Genomic DNA, 14,537 nt, shown 5'->3' with positions numbered 1-14,537 from the left:
CAGAGGACATCTCCCCCGTTTTACAAAAGAAGTCCTAAGGCAGGGAGAAGGGAAAACAACTTGCCCAAGGTCAATAGGTAATAAGGGGCAGAACCAAAATTCAAACTCGGGTCCTCCTACTCCTAATCCAGGGCTCTGGTGACTCAGAATGACACACACAGCATGGTTTAGGGGGTAAGGACTGGATTTGGAGTCATTTACCCCGAGTTCCAAGCCTGACCCTTGCAATGGTGATGGCACTCAATCACCTACCCCATACTTCAAGACATTCTATTTCTTTCCCCGAGATTGATTCCACGTGTCTTTATAGACATCCTTGTGCTCTCCCCCATGAGAAGATCCTAAGAAACAGAGATTGTTTTATTCTTCCTATTGGCATCCCCAGTGCCTGTACACAGTATCTGGCGCAGAGAAAGTGCTTAATTAATGTTTACTGAAGGGGCAGCTAGGTGGCAAAGTGGATAGAGCACTAGCTCTGAAGTCAGGAAGACCCGAGTTCAAATCTTGCCTCAGACACTCAGACACACACCAGCTGTGTGACCCTGGGCAAGTCACTTCATCCCACTGCCTAGCCAAAAAGAAAAAAAAAGCTTACTGATTAATTAACCTCTCTGAGCCTCAGTTTCCTCATCTGTAAAACGGGATTAACAAGACCTGCACTGCTTTCTTCCCAAGACTTTAGAAAAGCATCTTTGATAAGTAAAGGGTTATTGTCACACTTCTTTCTACCACCATGTCCAGGCCAGCCTGCAGATGGGCTGCTCCTATCCAGCAGGACCCTCTGGTCCAACAGAACACAGACAGCCAGGCTCTTGGCTTGCCGAGGGCTGTGAATCTGGGAGCAGAGGCCATCTCCTGAGCCCCAGAGCCTGCCCATCCTCTTTTGGGGGAAGCTCTTCACCCCCTGTCCCAGGACCGGCAGTGCCCAGCAGCCAGTTGGAGGCAGGATGGCAGGGGAGATCAGAACCCCCACAGGCCGCTTCATCCCACTGAGCACCGAGTTAGGGAAAGGGGGTTTGGGGGAGGGGGTGAACTGGTTCATGACTCAGGGGCCTAAACAGGACTTGAAAAGGGGGGGGGCAGCTACGTGGTGCAGTGGATAGAGTACTGGCCCTGGAGTCAGGAGGACTTTAGTTTAAATCTAGCCTCAGACCAGATACTTGACACTAGCTATGTGACCCTGGGCAAGTCACTTAACCCCAACTGCCTAAAACAAACAAGAAAGGGGAGTGGAGTCATTAACGAGACCTTTATTTTGGCATCCACGCTGTTTGAATAAAGTCCAAACACCTAAATGCTCTGGTTTGTAACTGCACACACCAAGAGTGGGGACGAAGCTAATACTACCAGGGCTGCAAAGCTAGCTTCAAACCCAACTCTCCTAGGAGTTAAAGCTGAAGGGTCCTTAAGAGATCATCAAGCCCTGGGGCTCTTAACAGGAGGACCGTGCCTTTCCTCTCCCCACCTCATCCATGGAGAGGTTCCAGGGGGTCTGTGAACATGGATGGGAAAATAATTGTTGTTCAGTCATTTTTCAGTTGGGTCTGACCATTTGGGGTTTTCTTGGCAGAGATACTGGAGTGGTTTGCCATTTCCTTCTCCAGCTCATTTTACAAAAGAGGAAACTGAGGCAAACAGGGGAGAATGACATGTTCAGGGTCATGCAGCTAGTAAGTGTCTGAGGCCAGAACTCAGGAAGATGAGTCCTTCTGACTCCAGGCCTAGAGTTCTACCCACCGACCTCTAATTGAAAATGAACAAGTCCTTTACTTAAAGACTTGATCCCAGGATGGGGTTCAGAAGCTCCCGCCAGCTAGCCAAAGGAGTCCAATGCACAAGAAAGGTTGAGGCGGCCTTGATGTAGCCCCACCCTCTCATTTAGCTGGGGAGGGGGCCAGGAGAGGTGAGGGATGGGCTGCCTCAGCTCACACACCCAGGGAACCAGGTCTGGTCCCCAAGTCCCAAAGGTTTCTTTGCCACCTAGGTTTTCCCCTCATATAAAATGGAGCCAACCAGGGTGGGTCAGAGGTGTGAAAAACAGGGATTCCCTCCAGCCCGGACCAGACAATCCTCTGCCTTCTGAGCTGCTCCCAGGGGCTTCGATCCCCAACAGGACAGCTCGACACTGAGTCAGTCAGGGAAAAAGACATTGCTAATTAACAGGTCTCCAGCCCTTCCGCGCCACAGTCTTTATTTTTGGCAACTTGAAATCCAGGGCAGATGGATTTCTTCTGTTGTGGTAGGGCTGGGGAAGACAGAGAGACAAGCCCGCAAGCCCCAAACTCGGGCCCCTTGCTCACGAAGATGGGGCACCAGTTCTAATTCAGACGTGGCACCGTGTCGGTCCTCGAGCCAGAGACGGGGGTGGACCCCAGCTGGTCGGAATCCTGATGGACTGGGAGGGAAAAAACTGGGGGAAATCTCCCAGCTCTTGGTAATTGAGAAGCCCATTTCCCAGGGTCCTAGGGGCAAACCCAACCCTTGGTGAGCCCATCTGAACATCCATTCTACTCCGAGCAATTTCAAAGCCTGTCACTTTGTGTGCAGTCTTTCCTAACTTCCCTTTCTGTGACCAGCCTGGACTCTCTCTCTCTATATGTCTCTGTATCTAGGGATCTCTGCCTTCCTTTGTGTCTGGGGAGTCTCTGTCTCCCTCTATGTCTAGGGGTCTCTGTCTCCCTCTGTGTCTAGGGGTCTCTGTCTCCCTCTGTGTCTGGGGATCTCTGTCTCCTCTGTGTCTGGGGAGGTCTCTGTCTCCCTCTGTGTCTGGGGGATCTCTGTCTGTGTCTGGGGGTCTCTGGCTATCTCTCTGTGTGATTTGTTGTATCTCTGGGTCTCAACACCCAACACTCACTGAAGAGCCTTGGAATAATCAGCTGATCCATACCAAAAAGCACTTACTAAGCACCTACTATGCGCCATGCACTATGCTGAGCTCTGGGGGCACAAAGACAAAAGTCACCTGGCTCACTTCCCATGGACACACAGTGCCTGAATTCCTCAGAGGACACATCTACGCATTCGAGACACCTCCCAAAGTGGGCATCTGGGCATCGCTAGCACAGGGGGAGCTCAGGATCTCCCCCAGGCAGCCCCCTCCCCTCCTCCTTACATAAAGCCTAGAACTGAAGATGACAGCCTTGACCTGAGCCTTGAAGAAACAAGGAGACAGCACCGCCAAAGCAGACTGCGTGGGCTGCCATATCAGACGCAGGATAAAGTATTTCGAGCTGACTCTTAAGGGGCCTCGAGAGTCACTCAGTCCAATCCCGTTAATCTGTCCATGAGGAAAGCAAGACCTAGGGAGGCGAGATGACTGACCCAAAGTCACCCAGATAGTAATTGACAAAGTCAGGATTTGAACTCGGGTTCTGTGACTCCAAATCCAATTTACATCCCATTCCACAATCCAGTCTTCCCTAAAGCACAGGGGAGGAAAGACCTTCTAGCACGGCGGAATGCACAGAAGGAACAAAGGCTGGGTCTTGGGGAAAACAATAAGAAAAAGGGTCTATCTTGAGAAGACATTCCATCACCTTGACAGAAAGTTCTAATCCTGAGTGTAGAAGGAGACACTCAGTTTCCCCCACAGGTCAGTGCTGAACACGGCCTATAAGCAGCTGCGAGGGGCCTGGGCCGCAATCTGGAAAGACTCCAAGGTGGCGTGAAAACGGGCCGGATGAAGAGCTCCTCCGGGGGCTCTCGGTTATTTTCAGCTACAAAAATTACAGCTTTTTAAAAATGTGGCTGTTTGAAGTGAGGGCTTAATTACTTCCATGGCTAGAGTGGAGGTGGCTTGCCGTCCGGGTTTCCGATTTTATCTCCACTAGGACAGGAGCCCGTTTGCATCCCGCTGGGCTGGCGAAGCGCTCTTTCCTCCCACAGGAGGGCTGGTCCAAAACACCAGGCGTTCAGAAACATGCGGCCATCTGGCACTGGCCACTTCGCGGCCCCCTGGGGCCGACTTCAAGGGGCCCGAAAGCTCTTCAAAGGGGAAGAGCACCGGTCAGGACGAGGACCCTGGGCAAAAGCTCCTGTGAAACCGCTGGGGTGACTCCCCCCCAGTGCAGGGGGCAGGAGAATCACAGATCCAGACTGGGAGGGATCTCAAAGGCCGTCTGGTACAAACAATGGTCCTTTTCTTTTCTTTTTTTATTTTTTTGGCCAGGCAATGGGGTTAAGTGACTTGCCCAGGGTCACACAGCTAGTAAATGTTATGTGTCTGAGGTCACATTTGAACTCAGGTCCTCCTGAATTCAGGGCCGGCGCTCTGTCCACTGCACCACCTAGCTGCCTCTAGGAATGGTCCTTTTCTTTTCTTTTTTTTCTTTTTTGGCTAGGCAATGGGGTTAAGTGACTCGCCCAGGGTCACACAGCTAGTTAAGTGTCAAGTGTCTGAGGCCGGATTTGAACTCAGGTCCTCCTGAATTCAGGGCCGGCGCTCTGTCCGCTGCGCCACCTAGCTGCCTCCAAGAATGGTCCTTTTCAAGATAAGGACGTCCATCACGCTTCCCCTCACCCAGGCTCAACCACTCCCTTCCTCTTTCCTCTCCCTCCTTCTGTGACGATGGGGGTCTCTGACTCAGTCTCTCTGGATGACTTACTCTGTCTCCAGGTCTCTCAACACCCCATATTCACTAAAGGGCCTTAGAATAATCAGCCAATCTGTACCAACAAGCATTTACTGAGCACCTACTAAGCGCCGGCCTTGCCAATTCTACCTACACATTTCTCACACCCCGTCTCTCCTCTCCACTCACAGGGCCCTCGACAGCACTCCCTCGGTCTTTTATAACTGGCCCCTATTGGCCTCCTGGCTTCTAGCTTCCTCTCTCTCCTCTCTACAGAGCCACCAAACTGATATTCCTCAAACACAGGTGACCATGTTACTTCCCTGCTCAAAATCTTCAGTGGCTCCCCGTCGCTCCTAGTATAAAATACAAACTTCAGGGCAGCTCGGTGGGGCACCAGATAGAGCACTGGCCCTGGAGTCAGGAGGACTTGAGGTCAAATCCGGCCTCAGACACATAATACTTCCTAGCTGTGTGGTTCTGGGCAAGTCACTTAACCCCAATTGCCTCACTAAAAAAAAATAAAATAAGGGGCAGCTAAGTGGTGCAGGGGATAGAGCACCGGCCCTGAAGTCAGGAGGACTTGAGGTCAAATCCAGTCTCAGACCAAACACTTGACACAGCTGTGTGATCCTGGGCAAGTCACTTAACCCCAATTGCCTAAAAATAAAATAAAATATAAACTTGGCATTTAATATCTTGTGCAATTAACTCCCACTAATATTTCTAGGTCTGTTTCATCTCACTTCCCCTCCCTCACTCTCCAAGCCAGTCAAAGCAGCCTGATGGATGTCTTGAATACAACAATGCAGTTCAGTGGTAAGCGCTCTGGCGCCAGTCAGAGGACCCGAGTTCAAATCTCACTACCTGTGTGAGCATGGGCAACTCACCTCCCTTCCTCGGGCCTCAGTTTCAATGGCTTCTAAAGTTCTTCCTATCTCAGGAGCTGCAATCCCATGAACAACCAACCATCTTCTGTCTTCTTCCCCCATTCCTAGAATATGCTTCCCCTCCTCACGGCCAAGGCCTTAATCCTTACTCCCTACTCCTCTTCACAGCACTCGGCTCAGCCACCACCTCCCACACTAGGTCTTTTCTGTTTTCCCCCACAGCCTAGATATTGGCACTCTCTTGGGTTTTTCCCCCAGTTGTTTTATTCCTTTAAACAAACAAACAAACAAACAAATAAACAAAAAAAAGGATGCTCCATTCCTTCCTTCATGGAAGAGGTTGGGGGCTTATAAGTGTGTAATCTCACATATACTGCCAAACACTGTTGATAGGTTGGTTGACTTTGCTGAATTGCTTCATCCAGACATAAATATATAAATGTAAATAAATAATAAATAATATTTAATTTAAATAACAAATGAACAGCAATAAATATAAATATAAAATGATATAAAAATATCTTTGTTATAAATGTTAGCTGGGGGTAGGACATGAGGGATGTATTCAGAAATGAATTTGATTAAAAAAACAAATGACATAAAAAATTTTAAGTGGAAAAAAAAGGTGCTCAAAAATATTGCCGTCCCCATCTCACCTTCCCCATGTTAACTTATTTGATCCTGACAACAACCCTATGAGGTGGGTGCTGTTGTTATTACTGGGTCTATTCGTGGGGTGCTATTACTGGTTTCCCCCAACAGAGACACCACCTAACAAAATACAGCTAACAAAACAAAACCAAAACCAACCACGGGACATGAGTGACAACATGTGCCTTCTTCTGAAACACGGCCCCCTTAACAGAGAAGACAGAACACTTGCTTCATCACCCGTCCCTCTGTCTCAACTGCAATGGTTTTGTCTTAGCTTCCGTATTTATTCCGAGGAGAATGCAGATGCTGAGGGTAGGGAATGATGGGACTTCTCTGCTTGACTAAGCACACTGGGGCGCAGAGGAAGGGGTGTCTGGTTCTAGATTCCATCGGGCCATAGAGAACTCGGCTCTAGAAAATGCCTTCTAACAATGCTGATTCAGCAACAGAGCTGAGATGACTGGGCACTGAGAGGTTAAATGCTCAGGGTGACAAGCCAATGGCAGGCAGAGGCTGGATGGGAACTTGGGTCTTCCAAGCTGACAATCTTGTATAAGCAAGCACTCAATAAATGTCTGATGACTTGAATGGAGCTAATGGACTTGACCAAAACCAGAGCTTTCTCAGAATCTAACAACCGGGGGCAGCTAGGTGGTACAGTGGATAGAGCCCCGGCCCTGAAGTCAGGAAGACCTGAGTTCAAATCTGGCCTCAGAGCAAACACTTAACACTTGTGACCCTGGGCAAGTCATTTAACCCCAATTACCTAAAAAAAAAAAAAAAAAGAAAGAAAGAAAAGAAAAGGAAAAAAAAAAGAATCTAACAACCAGCACTGAAAGAATAGTTGGTCCAAGGGCCCTTTGGCTGGAAAAAAAAAAAATGTATAGGGGAAACAGTCTGATTATGGTTAATTTACTGAGGCTTCCTAAATGCCTCTGGTCTTGAAAAGGAGCTCGGTGAAATTTAACTAGGCAGGGAGAACACTGTCCAAGCCCACAGGGAGAATGCACAGCACTCATTTATTATCCCAGCCCAGGAATGCCAACCTCTCAACTTAAAGTTACAGCAGCCTATTCCACCCACTGACTGCACCCTGCACCCACCCCCAACCCCCCAGTGAAAGTACCCAAATCCCCTGGATTTAGAAAGAAAACAAACATGACAGTCACACTGTTTGCCCACAGCTGAATCCAAACTACTTCCTTTTACCGGGGTACCCCAGGACATAGCAGCTCACGGGAGGGTAGCTGAAAAGCCAGGGCTGGACCAGCACCCGAGCCAGACAGGCAACAACTATCTCCCCTCTGTCTCCCATCAGACCTGACCTGAATCTCCACCCCTGGCCCTGCCCCAGGTCCTTCCATTCTCCAAAGCCCTCCCCACTCCCTGGCATGACCTGGCTTTCCTGGTGAGTGGGAGAGTAAAGCTAGAGACAGAGCTGAGCTCATTCAGTGGCCTGGCAGGAACTCTGCTTGGCGGTGCCCTAGTTCTCCCCATCCCGTCAGCTGGGCACGGCCACACAGCCCAAATGCCCAAAGCCACAGAAGCTTCTTTGTTCCAGCAAGAGGCACTGAAGCCTCTGGGGTCACCAGCAACAGAGGACCTGTCCTCAACATCCACAGGGACAGTAGAAAAAGAACAACTCAGGGCCTGAGGTACCCAATCCTGGCCCTGGCTCTGACCCTCTGCTCATCCTCTTCTGGAAGGCCGGGACCCTGCTGCAGCCTATGGCCTGAGGGTCCTGGTTACGGTCAAAAAATAAGAGCTCTTCCAGGCTACGAGGACTCTACCAGGTGACTGGCTGCCAGGGGTAACAGGTGAAGGGCCGCAAGGGCCCACAGAAGCATCTATTCCATCCTCCTCCATTTTGGTGATGGAGGAGACACAGATCCAGAGGACTAAATCACCGCCCAACATCACACAGGTAGTAAACGTTGGAGGCTGTATTAGAAGCCAAGTCATCTGACTCTCCAACTTGTACTCTCTCCTCTCCGTGATACAACACTAGGCAGAATAAGAACAGTCTTGATTTTTTTTTTTAAAGTTACAATTCTTTCTTGCCATAGTCCCATTTCTTTTGAGCTTGATTTCCAACAAACCCTGCACCCTCATGGGCAGGGCCGCTGGGGACCAAAGCACAAGGAAGGATTTTTATCTCTGGGCCCTGGTCCAAGAGCTGGTGATAAAAGAGATTTCTAAAGACCTGAACATTGACCCAAAAGAAAAAGGGAGCCAGAGAGACAGAGAGATCCTCCCAACTGAGTTAATGCAGCTGCTTACAGTAGAATAAGAGGATCATAAAAAAATCTCTTCCCAGTTTCAGGGGGAGGAATCTGGACTCAACTGGGCACCTAGACTGCAGCAGTCCCTAGGATCCTTTCCTAATTTATTTATTAATTCCCGGCAAGTCTTTAATGCAATCAGCTAACTTTAGGCCACTCATGCTAATAGCTGAAGATCACAGAGCAGAAAATACAAGATGGACAAAAAGCCAGAACACAAGCTTTGAGATTGTTTTTGTTAGGCTATAAATGTTTTGTTAGTTTTACCTCTTCTATTAGGCAGCACAAAATACCCAGGTTGGAAGGAAGAGGCGAGGGATAAGGGGTTCCTATTTCACTTGGCCTGAGGAACCTAGGAAAAATTTCTCAACGGTTTAGCACCAATTCTCCATGCTGGGCTGGAAATTAAGAAGCCTCATCTTCCCTACTTACTAGACGTGACCCTGTGCAAGTCACTGAGCCCTATTTGCCTCAGTTTCCTCATCTGTAAAATGCGCTGGAAAAGAAAACGACAAACCACTCCAGCGTCTTCGCCAAGAAAACCCCAAACGGGGTCAGGAAGAGTTGGACATGACTGAAAAAACGACTGAACACCAACCCCATGTACAAGCCACAATGCTTGTACGTGAAAAGAAAAAAATATCCAAGCATAATCATCGCCAGCATGTATTTTATTTTATGCATTTAAAATGCATTTTATGCATTATTCTGAGAAGGGGGCTGTAGGTGTCGGCGGCCAAAGGGGTCCAGGACACCAAAAAGGTTTCAAGTCCTTGCTTCAGACAGGGATGATCCACAAAGTCCACGGATCACAGAATGGCTGTCTTATTCGGCTATCTCTGGTCCCCCATAGCATACAGGATGCGTTAGTCTCACGCTGCTGACGGCCCCCTGCAGTAAACACACCAACACGTTCAGGCCCAGCCCAACTGCAGCAGTTAAAGGCTGGCTAGACGCAGGGACTTCAGGACCCCTTGGGCACCAAACTGCATTCTGCTAGGCAGAACATCAGAAAGGAAATTAATACATAATTCAGCTCCCAGAAAACATGTGCAGAACAGATACAGAAGCCCTTCCCCGCCCTCTCTAAAAGACGTTTGGAACAAATCTCCAAACAGGAATTTCCAACCACCTAGGAGCAGAGTCAGACTTGAGAGGGATCTCACGGAGACCATCCAATCCAATCCCCCTATTTTACAGCTAAGGAAACTGAGGCCCAGAGAAATGAAGCACCTTGACCAGGAACACAGATCCACCAAGTACCTGAGTAGGTCCAGGATTACACAGATAGTGTCCTAGATGAGATTCGAACTCAGGTCTCTCGGACTCTCGAACCTAGTGCCCTATCCACTACCTCTTGATACTCTTGAGGGGAATAGGGGGGAAGAGGAAGACAAAGAGAATGTTGGTGGGTTTTTTTTTTCCCTTCCCCACTCTTAATGAAAACACTTTTGAAAAGGCAAATCTGAGGGAGCTGGAAGAAGAATGAATGTAGTGGGTGTAGACAGATTCCGGGTGTAGACAGATTCCGGGTGTAGATGGATTCAACAAACCTGAGTGGTTTGATGGCCCTTTTTTCCCCACCCAGTAGGGATGAGTAAAAGAACGTGCCTCAGTGTCCTCAGAAGGACAAGATGGGAGGGTGCTTCCTTCCTTCCAAACTCAGCTCCAACACAACCTTCTATAGGAGCCCCTTTCTGATCCTCCAGGTTATGAGTGCCCCCTCCCCAAAATGCCCTGTGTTTATTTCTTATAGACCTGCATACTGTTTCCTCTCAGCAGAATGTAAGCTCCTTGAAGGCAAGATTTTGATCCTTGAAGTTTGATTTTGTCTTTGTATCCACTACACAAGAAATGCTTGTTGATTCCTTGATATTCACCATGCTCTTCTCTACCCTATGAGTCCTGACCACTCACTACAGGATCTGAAGACGTTATCGAACCCTAAACCAGTCCTAAAAGGAGCTGAACGGTACCTTTGAGTAGCCAGGACCCTCAGGCTCATCGTCATCTCTTGGGAAGAGAGGGAAGGAGAGAGAGAGGGGAGGGAAAAAAGGAAAGGAGGGAGGACAGGAGGAGAAGGGAGGGAGGATGGAAGAGGGGAAAGGGGAGAGGGGAGGGGAGGGGAAGAAAGACAGGAAGGGAGGAGGGGGGGGGGGGGAGCAGTTTTCTTCTCCATTTAGCTCCAGATTGCTCCCAGGTGTGTGCAATCAGTAAGCCAAGCCTGAGAATTTTAATAGGGGAAATAAAGCCTGTGTGCCTGGCAGCCTCACTCTCCCCCAAGCTGTCTTTCCCAGCTGGTGATGGGGGCTGAGGGCGAAGGGCGTGAATGTGTGTGGGGGGGGTATACCTCCCTACCCAGAGTCCTTTCTTCTTGGGGTAACAAAGCCCCTCTCCCAGCCTGCCCTTCCCCTAAGCACCTTTAAATTTAGCTCTGATGCTAAGACACCTCCTGGGCCCCCTCCTGGGGAGGTGACTTTGCAATGAATTCCCAGGCTCCCAGACAGCTCAAAGAACACAGCAGCCACTTTCCTGTGACATTGATGTTTGTATCCAGTGAGAGTGAGTCAGTAACACACACACACACACACACACACACACACACACACACACACACACACACACAGAAACAGGAAGACACGAAATCTCATTTAAAAAAAAAAAGTCTGTCTGGCACAAGGGGATTTTTCCCTACCTCCACCCCCTCCCCCTTCCCCTTGCACTCCCTCCTTTCCTCTTCCTTGCCACCTCACCTCACCCACCACCCTCCACTGGCCACTTTTCTTCTACCCAGAAGATGGGCATCACAATCCCTTGGTCTTTCGAGCGTGAAGAGCTGAGCCCTGGCACTGACAAACTCTGCGACCTCGGCCAGGTCATTTAACCCTCAGAGCCTCAATGTCCTCATCTGTAAAATGGGGGTGATGCTTGCCCTACTTGGGCCTCAGTTTCCTCATCTGTAAAGTGAGGGGGGTTAGACTATAGGTCCCGGGATCCTATGATGTGTGTGTCCTTGGGCAAGTCATTGATCCTCTCTGGGTCTCAGTTTCCTCATCTGTAAAACGAGAGCTCTGAACGAGATGGCCCCTGAAGATCCTTCGGGTTGAAGTTGGGGAGGAGGGTGGTTGAAGGAGAAGCTATGAATGCTTGTTAGCAAAGAGACTCTCCCCTGCTGCTTGCAGAGAACAAACAGGGCCTAGGTGGCTGGCCTCTGCCCGCAGATGTAGCCTAAGGAATTCCCACTTATAACATTAAAGATTTATGTTCCCTTGGAGGGCTCAAAGATCAAAAGTGAGAAGGATCCCAAAGCCCCTCTAATCCAGCCTCCTCATTTAACCATCGAGGAAGGGGGGGGAAGGGGCCCCAAGGAGGCTAAGAGACTCATCCCTGGTCACACAGGTATTAAATGTCAAAGGAACCAAGGTCTGCCCACTAAAAACCAGCACTTTGCTAGGGCTTGTACAGAAAAGGGGGAAATTGGTTTTTAAAATAAAAATTTATATTTTTTAAAATGAGGCAAGGAAGGACACCCTACCCCAAGGAAACCCACCCCCAACCTATTATATTATCCAATTCTGCCTGGGCCCCCTCTATTCTTTTCGCCCTCTTCCCCCTCCCTCTTTTCTCCCCCTGAGAGAACTCGTCTGTGATAACCTCTACATGACTTTTATTCAAATGAGAAAACACTTTCCTGTTGGTTGGGAAAGAACCCACTAGGTTATAAAGAGAAGCAGGTTGAGTCAGTAAGAACGAGCTTGTCGGTTGCATAACATCATGTTTTTTTTAAGGAAGTCAGGCCCAGGGGTTACCATCCCAACGTCAGAGTCTTGGGCAGCCAGGCTGGCCAGACTGGGGGTGGGGAGAGAAGGAGGGCCGGTGGGGTCCCCCTCCCTCCTGGCTCAGCCCCCGATGGCTGTCAGCACACACAGCCCCTTTCTACACCTCTTACCTGGTCAGGAGAATCAGACAAAAGCTCACTACTACACATTGGAGAGATGGCCTCTCCATTAGCATCGGTGAGTTTAATAAGTGACCCAGTGTGTCTGCAGCCCGGGCTATGAGCTCAGAGGTCAGCTCAGAGATTAAGCCTCAGCTAAACGCCCCAATTCCCAAGGTCTACAGTTAGAGACATCTCCAGCCTAGACCCAATCTGCCCCCTCCTCATCTAACCAAATGAGCTAGAGGATAGTTGGCTTAAAAAGATGCTTCACACATTGCCCCACGGCCGCAGAGGCTATGTATGCTCGGGGTCTGGGTGGAAATCGCTCAATCCAACCAACATTTACTAAACACCTACTAAGTACAAGGTGATGTCTTATTGGATTCCATGTAGGACTCAACCCCAGAGATCACAGAGTTGGGAGGGTCTTCAGCAGCCCTCCAGGGTCCGACCCAAACCCTGGAGGAATCCCCACTGCAAGAGATGTCCAATAGGGGCCTGCTTGGCAGCCCACACAACTTGTGGACAGCCTGAACTACTAGGAAATGTCTCTTAGCCTCGAGCCTAACTGCCATCCTGGGTCCTCTACATGATGGTTCTTCAAGTGGGTGAATACAGCTATGAAGCCCCCCTTATGTCCTGCATGATTTCACATGTAAAACTAATATCATACCTCTTGCCTTCTCAGTGGATAGAGGAGGGGTGGAAGGGAGAGAGAGAATATGGAACTCAAAATTTTTAAAAATGTTAAATTATTATATTAATTTTAATATTATTGTATTATTTATATTATATATTATAATATATTCAATTATTTAAAATGTTAAAAATAAATAATAATAATTAATAAATAAATAATATAATTTAGAACCCCCCCAATCTACTCTTCCCTAGGCTACATATCCCCAGTTCCTTTAAATAATCCTTATATGATTCATAATAGTTGTTGTTCAGTTGTTTCAGTCACATCTGACTCTTCATGATCCCATTTGGAGTTTTCTTGGCAAAGATACCAGAATGGTTTTGCATATCCTTCTCCAACGCATTTGACAGATAAGGAAACTGAGGCAAAAAAAATTAAGTGACTTGTCCAAGGTCACACAACTAGTAAGTATCTATGACAGGTCTGAAGGCCTTTCAACATACTGGGAGCCCTCCAGAAAACTGGAAAGAGAGAAAAAAGAATTCTCATGAAGCACAGGCTGACCCTTGAAGACTTAGTGTCTATTAACTGAAAGTGCATAGAAATTGGGAGCCTTGGCTTTGAACCTGACCCTCAGCAAATCCTCTGACCCCCCTGAATTTGTTTCTTCACCTGTAAAACTGTTAGGATAATATTTATATTACTTATCAGATTTGTGGAAAGGGGAGGCGGAAGGGTTGGGTTGTGCAGGAACTCCCAGGGTGGGAATGCCCACCAGCAATGCAGACCTGGGAGATCTTAATACGGGGCTGCAAGGCCCCGGACACCTGGAATGCTCTTTCTCCCTCTTCATTCCCAGCCCCTTAGAATTCTTGGCTTCCTGCAAAACCCAACACAAACATCACCTTCGGCAGGGAAAGAGACTCAATTCGAACATCACTCGGGCAAAGGCCCTTCTCCTTGCACTACCCCCAGATGCTGGTGCCTTACCCTCTGAGGTTACCACACTCGGTATCTTTCTACGCGTTATCTGAAGGTAAGCTCCTCAGAGGCAAGCACTGTTGTTGTGTTTCGGCCTTTCTTTGTACCCCCAGGCTTAGCACAGCGTGTGGCAAACAGTAAACCTTTAAGAAATGCTTGTGGATCGGTTAAAGGTCATCCAGTCTAAGCCCTCGCTTGGCAGATAAAGGAGGAGGTGGCCTACTTAAAGTAACATTAGGGACTAAGCAGGAGATCACTTGCTTTGCACACCATGCCCCCTCTCAAGTAGCTCCCAGTCTAGTGTGAGACAACATGCAAACGATGATGCACAAACAAGATATATCCAGGAATCGATAACAGGAAGGCATTAGCATTTTAGGAGGCCAGGGTTGCAAAAAGGGGTATTTTAGCTGGGCCTTGAAGGAAGCCAGGAGGAGAGCACTGCAGGCATGGGGGACAGTCACTGAAAATGTCCAAAGTTGGGTGACAGAATGTGTTGGGGAAGGAAGAGCAAGGAGGCCAGTGCAGCTGGACTGCAGAGAAAAGGGAATCAGGGGAGGGCTGAATCGAACTTTA

At 48.7% G+C, this 14,537-nt stretch overlaps 1 protein-coding gene across 2 annotated transcripts in view; it reads right to left on the bottom strand.

Moving 5' to 3' along the window:
* The window catches only part of RAB11FIP4 (RAB11 family interacting protein 4), a 64,675-nt gene that overhangs the window by 34,309 nt on the left and 15,829 nt on the right, over positions 1 to 14,537 (bottom strand). The window lies entirely within an intron of this gene.

The sequence above is a fragment of the Vombatus ursinus genome, unplaced genomic scaffold, assembly GCF_900497805.2.
Source record: "Vombatus ursinus unplaced genomic scaffold, bare-nosed wombat genome assembly UNPS02014768.1, whole genome shotgun sequence".
Lineage (NCBI taxonomy): Eukaryota > Metazoa > Chordata > Mammalia > Diprotodontia > Vombatidae > Vombatus > Vombatus ursinus.
The sequence above is the reverse complement of the archived record's forward strand: the minus strand, read 5'-3'. Positions and strand labels throughout refer to the sequence as shown.